Genomic DNA, 16,935 nt, shown 5'->3' on the forward strand with positions numbered 1-16,935 from the left:
TATATGGCCCATCTCTTCATCTCCCTTAGAGATCCTATCTATTTGTCCCAAACCTGTTAGAATTTATAATAATAATAATAATAATAACTTTATTTTTGTATACCGCCATATCCCGAAGAGTTCTAGGCGGTTCACATTAGTTAGACAGAGATTACAAGTGGTTAGATATATCCTTCAACTCCGCCACCTCCAGAAGGCCATTCCATGAATTCCCCACCCTTTTCATGAATCAGTATTTTCTTTGGTTACTTCTGAGTATGTCCCCCATGCCCCCTCATTCTAGAGCTTCGTTCCAATTGAAAGAGACTTCTCTCTTGTGCATTACACAGGTATGTAAATGTACCAACTAGAACTAATTGGTACTAATTAGCAGTTTCGCCTGCTAGTGAGATACACCCCTGTTCTATAAAGTTGATGTCTAATTCCTATAGCTGTAGTTGCAGGTCAGAGGCAGGCCATCTATTATAGCATGCACTTTATAGAATATTGGCAGTTCCTGGGCAACTGCTGTTTTTAGGCATGAGCAGTTATGCCTCCCATAAAGCAAGTATAAGTTACACCTGCATTTACTGACCAGCTAGTATTCTGTGGTGGTTCTGGAACACAATATGGCTGTTATGGAATACGGGCTTAGCGCTTGCTTTTTGGGTTCCAGAATTCTGCCACCATATGTAGAATTCCTCCTCCATAGAAACACAGAAACATGATGGCAGATAAAGACCAAATGGCCCATCCAGTCTACAGCATCCACTATCTCTTCCTCTTCCCTAAAGATCCCGATTGTAGGCGGCGGTAGACATCCTACTGCCATCTCACCAGCCAATTGGGACGTACGTTTAAAAAAAATCCATTCCGCGAAGGACGCCTACAATACAGGTATCTGACTCATGCCTACGGAGGTGTCTACATACGCCTACCGATGCCCAAGGCCAGTGTGTGCATGATTTCAACTAGAAGTGGCACTGGGCATCCATAAGCGACCCTATGCGTCTCTAGGCGTGAGACAGATTCCTTAAATATAGGCCTATTCAATGCTGGCCTATATATGAAAAAAAGGAAAACCCAAAAAAGGCTACTAGAACAGCTCAGAAAACGTGACAAAGAAAGTTCTAGGATATCACTGGTTTGCAGCTGTGAAGCATATAAACTATGAACAATGATAGGTAAGATAAATAATCAATAATGTAGTGAGAGGACCTCAGTGTGGATTGATAAGTCAAGCGAATGTTAACACGTTCAATCCTACAACCTGTGCGTGGGTAACAAACCAGCGCACCACACCATCATAGAGTCTTCACATGTGTAGTGAAAATCAAATAAATAGTGCAAACACCCTTAGGACTCCTTTTACGAAGTCACGTTAGAGGTTTAACGTGGGTAATAGTGCGCACTAATTTGCCGGCCGTGCTTGCCGTTACCGCCTCCTCTTGAGCAGGCGGTAGTTTTTCGGCTAGCGCTGGGGTTAGCGTGCGCTAAAAATGTGCGTGCAATAAAGCCGCTAACGCGGCTTTGTAAAAGGAGCCCTTAGTGATTAAATACAAGTAAAAATTTGTTCATAGTGAAGCACTAACCCAGTCAGCATAATAGGGTAACTGCACAGTCTTTTCAGAAAATCAATGAAAAAGACTTATCTCAATGGGGAATCCAGCGTGAACAAGAACTCCCAGAGACGCTTCCAAAGAGAAGATCCAGTCCACAGAAACTGCACTTAGAGAATCACTCAAAAATACTATCGGTTCAACTGAGCATCAGTTTCGGAATATTCATCCTTTATCAGGAACCTTTCATTGATGAGAGTTCATTATGAGAACAGAAATGTGAAAGTTGAAATAAATCCAATGAAACGCCCAACTCAGTAGTAGCAGGCATCTATTAGAAATTATGTGATTCTCTAAAGCAGTGGTTCCCAACCCTGTCCTGGAGGACCACCAGGCCAGTCGGGTTTTCAGGATAGCTCTAATGAATATGTATGGGGCAGATGTGCATGCCTGGCACCTCCATTATATGCAGATCTCTCTCATACATATTCATTAGGGCTTTCCTGAAAACCCGACTGGCCTGGTGATCCTCCAGGACAGGGTTTGGAACCACTGCTATAAAGGACGCCGATGTGCGATTGACACACGATCGGCGGCCGCTTCTTAGGTGGCCGTCGAGATCAGCGTCCTTTAGAGAATCAGGCTCTCTGAGTCTGTCCCCATACAGCTTTTGAGTAGACCACTGACCATTTTAGTAGCCTTCCTCTGGACTGACTCCATCCTGTTTATATCTTTTTGAAGGTGTAGTCTCTAGAATTGTGCACAATATTCTAAATGAGGTCTCATCAGAATCTTATACAGGGGCATCAATGCAGTACTCCCCCAATATTTGCGGGGATTCCATTCCAGGAACCCCTGTGAATGTTGAAAAATCGTAAATATGTTTTTTAGCGGGGGGAGACAGGAGAGGGCAGCCGGAGAGAGCATCTGGAGTGCCAGTGAGTGAAGGAAATCACTCGCGGTATGCTCCGACCGCCTCTTCCTGCACTAAAGTTGGGCCTCGCCACTCAGGAGCTGCCCTCTCTTGCCTCTCCAGCTGCCCTCTCCTGCCCGGACGGAAAATACCACGAATGACTGGTTCCATGAATCACCGACCGCGAATGACTGGGGGAGCACTGTACCTCCTTTTTGCTGACTGGCCATTCCTCTCCCTATGCACTTAAACATCATTCTAGCTTTTTTCTGTCGCCTTTTCAACCTGTTTGGCCACCTTAAGATCATCACATACTGTCACACCCAAGTCCTGCTCCCTCTTTCATGCGTAAAAGTTCGTCACCCCTTAAACTGTATCGTTCCATGGTGTGTGTGTGTTCTATTAGCTGCATTAAAATGATTATGTATGGAGCAGATGTGCATGCCTGGCACCTCCATTATATGCAGATCTCTCTCATACATATTCATTAGGGCTTTCCTGAAAACCCGACTGGCCTGGTGATCCTACATACAAGCAGCAGCGAGACCTACCGCAACCACCAAGAACCCACAGACCCGATCCTGCCAGGAGTGTGAACTCCTCCCCCTGCAGTCCATTGGAGAGATCAATCTGCCTGCTTTTAAATATCAGCAGCAGTGGAGATCAACTGCTATTACACCTAAGCAGCAACGAGACCAGCCACAACCACCGAGAGCACACAGACCCGATACTACCAAGAGTGTTAACTATTCCCCCCCTGCAATCCGCTAAGAAGATCGACTGTCGGCACCGGGCGGCTTTCCCGCAGAGGAGAGAATCCTGCATTCACCGTGGGCCTCATCTGGGGCAGCCTCCTTGGAGCGGCTGGGGCACGGGCAGTGTGTCTGGGAGGGAATGCATGGATGGGAGAACATCTCAGGGGAGGAGACATAGGCATCCTGGGACTGTCGGCCAAGTCTCTTCCCTGAAGAAGCCCTTTCTGGAAACGTCAATCGCTCCTCCTAAACTTACTTGCTCCACTTCATCACTTCATCATGCTTCTATTCTTTTCTCTCCTCTCTTCTACCTTCCAAAGTATTTAGATCAATGCTGTCTTGTTAAAATGTTTATTTTATTTTTATTTTTCCTCTAACTCTACTTTTCACTTCTCTATTACCCTCCAGGTACTTTAGTTAGATTGTGAGCCTTCGGGACAGTAAGGGAATTTTTCAAGTACCTTTCTTATTTCTAATCTTAATGTATATTTTCTGTAAACCGCTTAGAACCTAACGGATGTAGCGGTATATAAGAAATAAATTACATTACATTACATTATATGCTCTTGTGCCTCTGCTCATCCATCCAGACAAAATAGCAGATAGAGAGTATATGGATATCTTTAACCTGCATCATTTTTACTTACAAATTTTCAAAGGTAAACATGTTGGTAGGTACAATGCATGCAGCCTACTGAAAACTGCCTCATTCTGTATATTTGTACAATCATTTGGATTTTCATATTTTTGCATTTAGGGCGTAGTTTACAATTATGTCCATCAAAAACACTTTGTTCAAAATTTCTTCCGCATGATGTCTGTGAAAGGAGCTAGTTAGTGTCAGCCCTGTTGCCAGGGACTCATATGTATGCATAGGTGACTCAAATTTGCATTATAGTTGGCAGTCTCAGTAGTGACAACATGGTATAGATAAAAACTGCATTGCTGTCACTGGTTCTGTGCCTTCTGTGTTAGTAAAGTGCAGACCTCACGTTCGAAGTCTATTGATTTACCCTTATTTTTAGACTGTTTAAGCCAGAACAGTTATGCGGGTGACGGCAGGGATGTTTCTCATGGCTGGTGATTGAATGGATAGAAACAAACTTAATACAGAAATTTTGCCAGTGGTATAAATTAATAGCTGAATTTTTGAATAAAAAACCTAAAACTGGTCTTGGAGACATTTGGAGTATTGAGACAAAGCAGAAAATTTCTGCATCTCAATGGCCACGAATTTGGATTTGGAGGATGAGATGTACAGCATCAGCATCTATAAGGCAATCCTGTTTTTTCTTGTTACATAGATCTTTTTGGACCCTGTTAGGTTACAAAAGTCAGACAGTTCTAAATCTAATAGATGCTGGCACTGTCATCTTGATATAGGGACATTGGATCATTTGCTATACTATTGTCCCTTGATACTTAAATTCTGGAAATCCATTTGGGGTCAAATTATTACAATATTGGAAGTTCCATTATCATTATCATATGATGTAATATTGTTTGGAACAATATTATTCCCCAAGAAACCAATCAATGCAAACCAGAATAAATTGTTCCTCATCATGACAGGAGTAGCTATGCAGATGATACTGAAAAATTGGAAAAGTTGGAATAACTTAAATTATAGTTTCTGGTGGGAGTCCCTATGTCATATTTATAAGTTTGAGAGTATTCATTTTATGTAGAGGGGCCACCAGAGTAAATTTAAGGAAACTTGGGGCCCGTTAACAAAATATTGTAAGCCATGAATTATTAAAATTATCTTCCTTTGATTCATGTAAGATTGTTTTACACATCCAGGAGGGGAGAGGGGAGGGTTAGGGTGGGGGGAGGGATTTAATAGCTGTATATGATCTGTTAGAATTGAGTGCATTTTGCTATATTACATCTGATTTAAAAATGAATAAAGAATTATATAAAAAAATAAATTTTGCCTTCTGAATATTAACTGAACTCAAGCATTACTTACAATGCAGATGCATCTGTGAAAGTGTATTGCGTAAAACTAGAGCTGTTCGCATGGAGGCAGGATGTGATATAGTTCAAAGAGTAGGACTGCCATGTCATTAAATTCATAAAAGCTGACCTTGCGGATCCACTGAGACATGTTCTTATCTGTGATTCACTCACTTTTAACTGGCATTTGTGCGGCTCTTACAAACTGCACTATTGAGAAATATTTTAGAAAAATCAGTCATCTGAATCTGAAAGTTTGTTAAATAATGCAGTTATCCTGCTAAGAGCAATTTCTTCATGTTTTCTATGGCTACTGGTTCCTGAAAAAGTTAATCAAATCTCTATTTGTACAGCTTATATGTGGTGGAAAATCATATGTTTGAAAAAGGGGCCCTTTTACTAAGCTGCTTTAGGCATTAACTTGCACCTAATGCCAAATCTGTACATGCTAGCTACATGCTAAAAAAATACATATTTTTTAAGGAGGCAGAGAATGGATTTTCCTGCATTAAACAGTGAGCCCAGCTATATTAATTCATGCTAACTGGTTAGTGTCAGAATACCATGTCAGCCCTCATCATCTGCAAAATGGGTAACAGTAAGTGATTACGTGGTAATTTTTAAAAATGGTTTTGCTGTAGTGGCAACATTAGAACATGACATAGAGCAGTGGTCTCGAACTCAAACCCTTTGCAGGGCCACATTTTGGATTTGTAGGTCCTTGGAGGGCCTCAGAAAAAATAGTTAATGTCTTAGTAAAGAAATGACAATTTTGCATGAGGTAAAACTCTTTATAGTTTATAAATCTTTTCTTTTGGATAAGTCTTAATAATAATATTGTAATTTATAGCTAAAGAGACATATGAACAAGAAACTGTTTTATTTTATGTTTGTGATTATGATAAACATACTGAGGCCTCAAAATAGTACCTGGCGAGCTGCATGTGGCTCCCGGGTCGCAAATTTGAGACCACTGACATAGAGGGACAAGTGCTGTTCAGCCACATGAGATCGAATAGGTCTGTGATGCCCTTAAATGTCCGGGGCTGCACACGTTGCACTGAATGGATCAACGTGTATCTGTCCTTCTGAAAAAGGTGTGAGTAACCCGCTGAATCCCATTCACGATAGGGATCAGGGATCACAATTATTTCCCATGAATGAGGAACCAAAGAATCCAAAGGATGTCATAAGATTTCTGTTTATTTTGAATTGAAGACAAAAATCCCTCTTACAAAGTTGACCTTGTGACTAGAGAAGCACGACTTCACAGGTCAATTTTCAGCATGAATGCCTGCATCAGGTGTCCAATATGCTAAAACGGGGCAGTTAGATGTACACAAAATTACAGAGGATGGGGTAAGAGCGGTTAATGTAGCTGGTTTAAAAAAAAGGGTTGGATAAGTTCCTGGAGGAAAAGTCCATCAACTGCTGTTGAGACAGACATGGGAGAAGCCACTGCTTGTCCTGGATCGGTGGCATGGAATGCTGCTACTATTTGGGTTTTTGCCAGGTACTTGCAACTTAGATTGGCCTCCATGAAGAAGGGATACTGGGCTAGATGGACCATTTGTCTGATCCAGTAAGGCTATTCTTATGTTTTTATGTTGTGTTCTTAAAATGCTACTATGGTACAACACTTAAATATGGTATAACATTAGGGTTACCAGATGTCTGGTAAAACTTGGACATGTCTCTTTTTAGAGGACTGTCTGGGTTGCTGGATGGACTTTCCAAAACCCGGTAGTTTGTCTGGGTTTTGGAAAGCCCTGACCTCCGGCCACGTCTGGAGGGCCTCTGAGCATGTGCAGATGACGTCGCACTATTCAAAGTTCCTCTCCTTGCCATTCCTTTTCTCTTTTATGGGGTAAATCTGTTCAGGCTACCTAAAATTAGGCATCTAAAGTATGTGCGTTGTGCTCAAATTCTGTAATGGTAATGAGGCAGACAGGGGGGAAGCCACTGATAGCCCTGGATTAGTAGCACGGAATGTTGCTATTATTCGGGTTTCCGCCAGGTACTTGTGACCTGGATTGGCCACCGTGAAGACGGGATACTGGGCTAGATGGAACATTGATCTGACCCAGTAAGACTATTCTTATGTTCTTATGTTCAATTATGCATTTAGGGCTAGATTCAGTAAATGGTGATGAAAAAAAAATGAGTTCAACTCTGTTAATGGTGCTCCAAGTGGAGCACTGTTTATAAGAAAGCATCTAGCACTGGGATCCATTCTCAGTTTTGGGGTGTGAGGATTTACATCGACTGAAAACTGATGTGTAAATCCTAGCATGGATCTCCTGAATTCTCTTGAACATCCCTGGCCTGCTCATACCCCACCCGTGGCCATGACCCCTTTCATTTGCATGCTATAAAATTTACCCGCACATCTTTCTAGAATAGCGCCTAGGCAGATGTGCATGTAAATACAGTTTGTTGCTAATTACTGCCCATAATTGTTACCGCCCATTTAGGGGTGTTAATTGGCTGGTTACTCAAACTGCATGCATATATTGGGCGGGTGCCCAATAGAATTTGGCAGATAATTATCTTTATAGAATACTAGACTAAGTTGTTATTTACAAGCTTAACTGTAGGCATAGCTGCTGTAAATACTTTCTTTTAAATTACATTAGTAATTTCTATTCCGCCATTACCTTGTGGTTCAAGGCGGATTACAAAAGGAGTTATCGGGCCATTTCCAGAGGAATTGAAGAGTAGAGCGAGTTGCTTCAGAGAATTGGGATGAGTCCTGCGGTGTTAGTTTGTCTTCAAGGATTTCTTGAATAGGATGGTTTTTATTTCTTTTCTGAACGATTTGTAGTCTGGAGTCGTTATCAATAAATTGGAGAGTTGGTAGTCTAGTTTTGCTGCTTGTGTGGCTAGAAGGCCATCGTACAGTTATGCCTGTAGCTGACAGTATACTACAGTTTTAGTGTATGAGTGCTGGGCACACCCCAAAACATAGAAACACAGAAACATGATGGCAGATAAAGGCCAAATGGCCCATCCAATCTGCCCATCCACAGCATCCACGATCTCCTCCTCTCAATAAGAGATCCCACATGCCTGTCTCACACTTTCTTGAACTCAGACACAGTCTTTGGACTAGATTCACTAAGGGAATGGATCGGATCCAATCCTATCCGTGTATGGGGGGGCTGATTTACAAATGAGGGCGATCGGAATCATGCCCCCAACTGCCTGCCCGGACTACTCTATAGCGATCCCAATGCATGTTCAGACCATCTGTAGATGGTCTGCGCATGCTGCTGGCCCTTCGAGCCCAGCAACAAATTTTTTTTATTTTTTACTGTTTTTAACTTTGTAAAACTTTGTGGGAGCCCGTGGTTTTAACCCGCTTTAAGCCAGTGGGTTAAAACCATGGGCTTGCACTGCGGGGAAGGGTGGGAGAGTCGGGGCAGGCAAGAGTTTGGGGTAGGCAGGAGATCAGGGCAGTGGGAGAGTCTGAAAGCAGGAAGCAGGGCTGGAAGCAGGAGTTCAGGGCAGAGAGCAGAGCGGCAGAAGGCAGGGCAGTCGGAAAGGACCTGAGCAACTGGTCCTCAGCAGTCGCTTGTTTGTGATCTGCCAGCCCAGTCGGTGTTGCAGGGTTTTGGTTAATGAATCGCTGCCTGCCATCATTTGAATGCAGTTCTCTCTCATTTGCATGAGCGGATCGGAGAATGGTCGGGACACAGGTTAGTGAATCAGGTCGGAGGGAAATCGGGTCGCAAAGGGCTCGCAAACTGAACGGTACACGATCGGTTTGCTTAGTGAATCTAGCCTTTTGCTCCACCACCTCTACCGGGAGACTATTTCACACATCTAAATATTTTCTTAGATTACTCCTGAGCCTATCACCTTTTAACTTCATCCTTTGCCCTCTCATTCTGGAGTTTCCTTTCAAATGAAAGAGACTTACCTCATGCGCATTTATGCCATGGAGGTATTTAAACGTGTCTATCATATCTCCCCTCTCCCGCTTTTCCTCCAAAGTATACATATTGAGATCTTTGTCTGTCCCCCATATGCTTTAATAAGAAGTAGTAAATTTAAAACAAACCAGAGAAAATATTTCTTCACACAATGTATAATTAAACTCTAGAATTCGTTGCCGGAGAATGTGGTTTAAAAAAGGTTTGGATAATTTCCTAAAAAAAAAAAAGTCCGTAGGTCATTATTGAGATGGCTTGGAGAAATCCACTGGGTTTGGTGGACCTTCGATCTGTCCCAGTATGGCAATTGTTATTTTCTTATGACCATTTTAGTAACCTTCCTCTGGACTGATTTCATCCTGTTTATATCTTTTTGAAGGTGTAGTTAGAGAATGATACGGTGACTGTTTCCCCCATATAACCCGCAGGAATGGGCAAAAAAAATTGACTGGTTGCTGCGAGTATAAGGACAAGGCTTTTCACCGCCCCGTGGAGCGGGCCTATCAGCTTCTTAGAAGTGTTCATAGGATAAAGAGGCAACGTCATCACAAGCAACGCTGAAGTTCACTGAACCTTCTTCCTGCTGAGTCCTTTCTTCCAATGTAACTTCCGGTTTCACTGGATTGGGGGGGGGGGGGGGCATAGGGATATAGAGTAGTAATACTGTACACAGGAGGAGAAAGTGAGATGATGAAGTCAGGGAGACTAGCACAGGGGATACTAGAAAGGGACATAGAGAAGGGAGATGCTGAACATGGGGAACAATACATGCACAGGGATAGTAGATGGATGGTGAGCTAAGAGACCCTGGCAAGTGAGTTAAGAGAAGACAAAAGAAAACAGAGACCAGCACCTGAGACTAACATGATTTGAAGAATAAAATGACAAGACAACAAAAGGTAGAAAAAAATAATTTTGTTTTCTGTTTTGTGATTAGAATATATCAGATTTGAAATATGTATCCTGCTAGAGCTGGTGTTAGATATAACTGAGGCCCTCAAAGCCCAGGCGGTGCTTCTTTAGCTTCCAGCTGGCTTAGGGCTCTCTCTGACCGGGACACAATTCCTGGCATATGTGACTGCGGTATTCTGTTAGCATGATTTTTCTGTGTAGCTTTCTATAATAATTTGGCTTATTCAGTTTTATCGATAGTGGAGGGGATATTTGTGAAGGGGATGTTAGGGGAGACAGATTTTTTTTAAAAATTCTTGCTCTGTATTTGTGTTTATAAAATGACAATTGCACAAAATATTTTTTCTATTTATAAATCCAGTATAACTATTCAAGGCTTGTACGGATGGGATCAAATGGCTTGCTGGGATGGGGCGGGGGATGGGGACGGGGTGGGGTTGGGGACTGAGCTGGCGAGGAAGGGGTCACACTTTTCCTCCATGTCATTCTCTAGGTGTAGTCTACAGAATTTTTCACAATATTCTAAATCAGTTCTCACCGAGTCTTATACAGGGGCATCAATACCTCCTTTTTCCGACCAACCTTTCATTTCCCGATGCACTTAAAACATCTTTCTAGCTTTATGCTGTCGCCTTTTCAATCTGTTTGGCCACCTAAAGATCATCACATACTACCACTCTCTAGTTCCGCTCTTCTTTTGTGCACAACCATTCTTCACCCCCTAAACTGTACCATTCCGTCAGGTGTTTGCAGCCCAAATGCATGACCTTGTATTTCTTAGCTTTAAATCTTAGTTGCCAAATTTCTACATCATCAGGGGTATCTGCTCAGTGGTGGGGAGAGCGCAGTGCAGTGGTTAAAGCTACAGCTTCAGCATCCTGAGGTTGTGGGTTCAAACCCATGCTGCTCCTTTGGCCCTGGGCAAGTCACTTAATTCCCCCATTGCCCCAGGTACATTAGATAGATTGTGAGCCTGCCAGGACATACAGGGAAAAATGCTTGAGTACCTGAATTAAAATGGTATAGAAAATTAAATAATACACATTTTGGTATCATCCGCAAAGAGGCAAATCTTACCAGACAGCCTTAGAAACATAGAAACATAGAATATGACGGCAGAAAAAGGCCTCAGCCCAACAAGTCTGCCCACTCTAATGACCCACCCCCCTAAGTTCTTCCTTGAAGTGATTCCACATGCTTATCCCATTTTTTCTGCTGGCCTCAATATTGCTCGTTTTGAGGGCACTCAGTTTATTTATTAGATGCCTGTGTTGAACTAAAGAATGACACGGGGACAAATTTTTCCTCGTCCCCGCAGGAACTCATTTTCTGGTCTGTCCCGTTGAGGTTTTTTCCTGTCCCTGCCCCATTCCTGCAAGCTGTGTCCTCATCCGTACAAGCCTCAAGCACTTTAAAATCCTAAGTGTTCTGCAGGTAAGGCAGAGCTTACAGGAATGGGACAGAGACGGGGACAGTGACAAAACTTGCAGGGATGGGATGGGGAAATTGAGTTCCTGTGGGGACGGAGAAAAAATTGTCCCCGTGTCATTCTCTATGTTGAACACTGTCAAAGGCTTTGCTACAATCTAAATACATCACAGCCACACCCCCTAACAGTTACATACTAATGGATTTAGGTGCTAAGGTGTAGTTACACATATAATTCCAAATTAGTGGCAATTAACTCCAATTCTAGCCAGTTATTGATATACCAGTTAGTACCTTGTTTATCAATTAAGTTACATGTGTTATTGGCACTCTTGCATAACCTGAGTGTGCAAGATTATAGAGTAAGGAGGTTAATGGATTTCTGTTTAATATCACACTGTATTTGTAGGTTACATGTTCTTCCTCACACTTCATTCTTCTTAGCTGAATAATATGCAAATTAGGATGGCAATATTAGTGACAAATAGTCCGGATCAATACTGACCCCCTGATCCAGGAGTCTACGGGCTTATTTTTTATTTTCTAATCCATACCTCTCCTTGCTACTGGCAACTAGATATTTCATCTTTCGTGTTTCACAATAATTTGTTTTCATTACCATGTGGGCACCATCTAGAAATAGCTTGCCGGGTGGCGGTAATTGAAAAACTCCGGTCAGATGTGTTATCTCTTAGGAAGCAGTGAAGTCTTCTGAGACGATAGTGTAGTGTTCTTTCCTGGCTTGAGCAATAAACTACACCCCTTAGTTTTGTGCTGAATAATTCTAATAATAATAATAATAACTTAATTTTTCTATACCGCCATAGTCAGGCGACTTCTAGGCGGTTAACATGGTAAGAAGGCTGGACATTCAGCGAATTACAAGAGGTCTTAATGCAATACAATAATTCTGCATACTATACAATACAAAGAGTCTGAATACAATACAATACAATGAGTCTAAATATTTTACAATAATCTAAATGGGAAACTTACGTTCTACTTGGAGTTCTATGGGTTATGAATACCTGAATACTTTAGTATTAACATATTAATTGGAGTTCTATGGATAGAGAGTACCTAATACGTGGAAGGGAACTTCTTGAGAGAAAGAAAGGTGGTTACAGGGGGGAAGTTCTAGAGAGGGAGGGGACTGTTTTAGTCAATGAATTTGGCGAAAAGGGCGGTTTTGATCGATTTTCGGAATGCACTGTACGTCAGATTGGGTTCGTTTATGTAATTTTTCAGCCAGGCTTGCTGTCTGTTCGCTTGGAACTTGAAGGTTCTGTCCAGGAATGATTTGTATCTGCAGCCTGTAATTTTTGGGTAAGTAAAGAAGTATTTGTTTCTGGTTGCTCGCATGGGGTTATGTAGGATGAAGTGAGTTTGCAGGTAAGAAGGTGCTAGTCCCCAGACAGAACAGCAGTGCCTGGAGAATGATTACCGTATTTTCACGCAAATAACGCGCACCCGTATAAAACGCGCACACGGGTATAGCGCGCAGAAATCACGATGATATGTACAAAAACTTTGGTATACCGCGCTCACGGGTATACCGCGCATGCTGCCCGACGCTCCTTTCGCCCGCCCTGACTTTCCGTGCGCTGTCCCGACTCTCCGTTCACCCCCCCTGACTTCCGTGCACTGTCCCCCCTTGAAGGTCTGTCCCCATCCTGAAAGCCTGATGCCCCCCCCCCGACGTCCGATACATCCCTCCCCCCGAAGGACCGCCGATTCCCCAACAATATCGGGCCAGGAGGGAGCCCAAATCCTCCTGGCCACGGCGACCCCCTAACCCCACCCCGCACTACATTACGGGCAGGAGGGATCCCAGGCCCTCCTGCCCTCGACGCAAACCCCCCTCCCCCCAACGACCGCCCCCCCCAAGAACCTCCGACCGCCCCCCCAGCCGACCCGCGACCCCCCTGGCGACCCCCACGACCCCCCCACCCCCCTTCCCCGTACCTTTGGTAGTTGGCCGGACAGACGGGAGCCAAACCCGCCTGTCCGGCAGGCAGCCAACGAAGGAATGAGGCCGGATTGGCCCATCCATCCTAAAGCTCCGCCTACTGGTGGGGCCTAAGGCGCGTGGGCCAATCAGAATAGGCCCTGGAGCCTTAGGTCCCACCTGGGGGCGTGGCCTGAGGCACATGGTCGGGTTGGGCCCATGTGCCTCAGGCCGCGCCCCCAGGTGGGACCTAAGGCTCCAGGGCCTATTCTGATTGGCCCACGCGCCTTAGGCCCCACCAGTAGGCGGAGCTTTAGGATGGATGGGCCAATCCGGCCTCATTCCTTCGTTGGCTGCCTGCCGGACAGGCGGGTTTGGCTCCCGTCTGTCCGGCCAACTACCAAAGGTACGGGGAAGGGGGGTGGGGGGGTCGTGGGGGTCGCCAGGGGGATCGCGGGTCGGCTGGGGGGCGGTCGGAGGTTCTTGGGGGGGACGGTCGTTGGGGGGGAGGGGGGTTTGCGTCGAGGGCAGGAGGGCCTGGGATCCCTCCTGCCCGTAATGTAGTGCGGGGTGGGGTTAGGGGGTCGCCGTGGCCAGGAGGGTTTGGGCTCCCTTCTGGCCCGATATTGTCGGGAAGTCGGCGGTCCTTCGGGGTGGGGGTGCGAGTGGTCCTGCCGGGGGGGGGGGGGGATGTATTGGACGTCGGGGAGTCGGCCGGGCAAGAGGGCTTGGGCTCCCTCTTGCTCCGATCGTGGATGCGGGTGCGGGTGGGAGCGCGTGCGAGCGGTCGTTCGGGGTGGGGGTGCGAGTGGTCCTGCCGGGGGGGGATGTATCGGACGTCGGGGAGTCGGCCGGGCAAGAGGGCTTGGGCTCCCTCTTGCTCCGATCGTGGATGCGGGTGCGGGTGGGAGCGCGTGCGAGTGGTCGTTCGGGGTGGGGGTGCGAGTGGTCCTGCTGGGGGGGTGAATCGGGTGTCGGGCGGGGTGGGAACTATGTTTTAAAACTTTCGTATACCGCGCTCACGCATATAACGCGCGAGGGGTATGCGCGGTAGGTAAAAACGCGTATAACGCGCGCGTTATATGCGTGAAAATACGGTAAACATTTGACACTTGAATGAGTAGACCATCTTTTAAGGGGAGTTTTCAATTTCTCTGCACCTATCAATAATTTTAATGTCAGTTTGTAAATTTGCGGTCAGGCGGCTGTAAGGATTATTACAGGGCTTTCCAGATGCTGTTAAAAAGTGAGATATTTGTAACATCCCCTCTGTTTCACTCCTAATCTCCCACCTATTACTATTCTCCCTCTCTATATCTTTTGCCCCCTTAATTGTGCCCTCTACCTTCCCTTTCATCACCTTAAAGTAGTTTTAATGGCAAGGAAGTACAGCTTCTGATGCATAAAAGGATTCTCTGTGGCTGCTACCGATCCTCATAGCAGCCACCAAGAACCCTATGCAAATGCATCACAAGGAGCTCATTACTATTCTAATGAGCTATCCTTGTGATGCACTAAAGGGAAATGTTTCCGGCAGCTCTGGAGCTGCCGGTAGCTGTTGTGCACTTACCCAAAACACGCACAACATCCTTTTTTAAAAGGTTTGGGATCCCTACATTAAGGGCTCCTTTTACTAAGCTGCGTTAGGGCATTAACGCGCGGAATGGCGCACGCTGGACCTCAATGCCAGCATTGAGCTGGTGTTAGTTCTAGCCATGTAGTGCGTGGTAATATTCCTTTGAAATAGATTTCTGTTATTAAATAGTGCACCTCTTCTTTTAATGAGAGCTCGATGGAATTTCTGATTTTGTAATGATAATAATTATGTAAATTGATTTGTTATGTTTCCATATCCTGTTATGTTTCTTTGTAAACATTATTTGAAATTTCAAAATAAAAAAAAAAAAATATATATATTCTGCGTGCGCTAAAAACGCTAGCGCACCTTTGTAAAAGGAGCCCTAAGTGGTCATTGACTCCCTAGTGGTCTCACCCAGCCGCTTTTGAGCTTAATACTTTGTTCTCCACACACATATGGGTTTTTTTTTTTTTTTTTTGTGTGTGACTGTGGCTGGTATGGGGGTGGAGTGGGGGGAATGGAAGGAGTAGGGATGGGGGGGGTCTGTTTTGGGTTGGATTGTTTAGTCTCATACTGAAGACTGCCAGTATGACTGTTAGCTGGGGGGGGGGGATAATTGTCTGGGACATTGGTTGTATTGTTCATTGTGTATATTTTTGCAATTCTTCAATAAAAATTTCCATATAAAAAAAAAACCCACGCACAACAGCTGCGCCCTCACCAAAAGCAAAAATAAAACAATTATTTAAATGGATTCAGTTACAACACTGTATACAGGCCTATACTAAGGGGTCCTTTTATCAAGCCACACTTGCGATGTTAGCGCGTCGGACATTTCATCACGCGCTAACCCCCGTGGCCAGCTAAAAAACTAACACCTGCTCAATGCAGGCGCTAGCGGCTAGCGCAGCAGACGGTATTACGCACGTTAAACCCCTACCGTAGCTTGATAAAAGGACCCCTAAAGTTTCGCAGCCCACTAATGTAATTCCAAGTCTATTAGTCTTTGTTAACAAAATATCTTCCAAAAAAGGTGCAGCATCTGCTTGGTATAAAAATTTGCAAGATAATAAATTTCCTAGACCGGTCGGAACTGAGCTAAAAATAGAATTGTCTGTTAAATATTGGGAACAAGTATGGCTCTCGATACATAAAGCTTTAAAGTCTACAGCTATGACCCAATCTATATACAGTGGAACCTTGGTTTATGAGCATAATTCGATCCAGAAGTATGCTCGTAAACCAAATCACTCGTATATCAAAGCGAGTTTCCCCATAGGAATGAATGGAAACTCGCTTGATTTGTTCCCCCCCTCCAAGGCCACCAGCGCTGCTCCATAGCCCTCCCCCGAGAACTGGCATCACCCCCCCGCTTACATCATGCACCCCCGGAGAAAGAGAGACCAGAAGGCCTTGAGCATGCGCAGATACTCAAGGCCCAGCCAGGAGGGAGGATCTTTGGGCACCGGCATGTCCTGTGCGTTGGTGCTGGTGCCAAATCGGGGTAAGGGATGCTGTTTGGGTGCTCGGCGGGGGATGCCGGATCACAGGGGGGAAGGCGACGCGAGCGGGGGGATGCCGGATCGCGGGGGGGGGGTGGGGCACTCACAAATCGAGTCGATGCTTGGTTTGCAAGGCACGATTTCTGGGAATGTTATGCTCGTCTAGCAAAACACTCGCAAGCCGCATTACTCGCAAAACGAGGTTTGACTGTACTTTGTTGTACATAAAGCCATATGGACTCCCGTACAAATTGAGCAAAATCAAAATTCATGAATCAAATAAATGCTGGTCCTGTGGCAAGGCTACAGATACTTTAGTTCACTTAGGGCTCCTTTTACTAAGGTGCGCTAGCGTTTTTAGTGCACGCACAAAATTACCGTGTGCTAAACTGCGCGGTACGCTTCTAGAATAATGCCAGCTCAATGCTGGCGTTAAGGTCTAGCACGCGCTATTCCGCGCGTTAAG

At 44.8% G+C, this 16,935-nt stretch overlaps 1 protein-coding gene across 2 annotated transcripts in view; it reads left to right on the forward strand.

Annotated features, from left to right (window-relative positions):
* Nucleotides 1-16,935, forward strand: part of VAV3 (vav guanine nucleotide exchange factor 3) — a 571,528-nt gene that overhangs the window by 172,565 nt on the left and 382,028 nt on the right. The window lies entirely within an intron of this gene.

Source organism: Geotrypetes seraphini, chromosome 12 (genome assembly GCF_902459505.1).
Source record: "Geotrypetes seraphini chromosome 12, aGeoSer1.1, whole genome shotgun sequence".
Lineage (NCBI taxonomy): Eukaryota > Metazoa > Chordata > Amphibia > Gymnophiona > Dermophiidae > Geotrypetes > Geotrypetes seraphini.